We start from the raw sequence: 1,146 nt of genomic DNA on the forward strand, positions 1-1,146 counted from the left end.
ACACACACACACACACACACACACACACACAATCAGTTCGTTCCTGGCTTTCTGGATTCCTGCATCTGTCTTTCTCATCTCTGCTAAATGACACTTTTATAACAAGCTTTTAATTTCTTGTTTGAAACTAACTTGTGCTGTTGATGTCCAAATCATTTTAGAACATAAGAACAGCAAAATAAATAAATAAATGCTTTGGCAACTAACTGAAATAAGAGTAGTAAAAATAATAAAACTAAAACTGAAATCAATAAAAAGATAAATAGAAATATTAAAAACCTTAAACTAAAATTCTATAAAATATATATAAAAATAATAAATACAAATACAACTAAAAAATCTAACAAAAAATAATACAAATATTAACAAGTAATATCACTGTATATAAATAATACTAAAATAACACTGAAAAACACAACATCAATAACACGGACTCAACATAAAATCAGACAAACAGAACTAAATTAGATCTAAAGCAACACTAGTTTTGCATTTCGCCTTCTTACAACGTAACCTGCAATCAACATGTTTTTAAAGTCTTTAACAATCTACAAAACAGCATGAAAAAATGACATCTCATGTATTCACTCTGACCAGCTTCCCAATATTGGACCATTGCAAACCCGGATAGCTAATTTTCCATTCAGATGCTTTAAAGGAATAGTTCACCCAAAAATGGAAAAAAAAAAAAAAAGAAAGAAAATAATGTAACTGGTTTCTCATTAGACTGTGATTTGAATTCTGTGACAAAGATTTTCAGTTAAAAACAACCTAAAATGCATTTCATTTTAAAATATATGGTGCTTTTTGTTGTTATTTTGTCCTGTTTTGACAAATGGACACAACAATAGCATATAAATTTAGAACAACATAACAGTCAATAAATAATGTCAGATTTTTGTATGAACTGTTTTTTTTTAAAGTTTAGCCAGCAATGTTTCTATAGCGATATCCACCTCATTTTTAACTCAAGAGCAGAAGCAGGCAGTGTTTACTTGAATGTGCAAAATTTCTGGAAAAGTAAGAATGATTATCCTTTGACTAACTGCTAGTTGGTCAGACTAGTTCTTATGATACAGTCTTAAAGGGGTCCTATTATGCTCTTTTACAAAGTCTTGATTTTGTTTTGGGGGTGTACTAGAACAT

This window comes from Sinocyclocheilus anshuiensis, unplaced genomic scaffold (assembly GCF_001515605.1).
Source record: "Sinocyclocheilus anshuiensis isolate Anshui unplaced genomic scaffold, SAMN03320099.WGS_v1.1 scaffold62, whole genome shotgun sequence".
In the NCBI taxonomy this organism is placed as follows: domain Eukaryota; kingdom Metazoa; phylum Chordata; class Actinopteri; order Cypriniformes; family Cyprinidae; genus Sinocyclocheilus; species Sinocyclocheilus anshuiensis.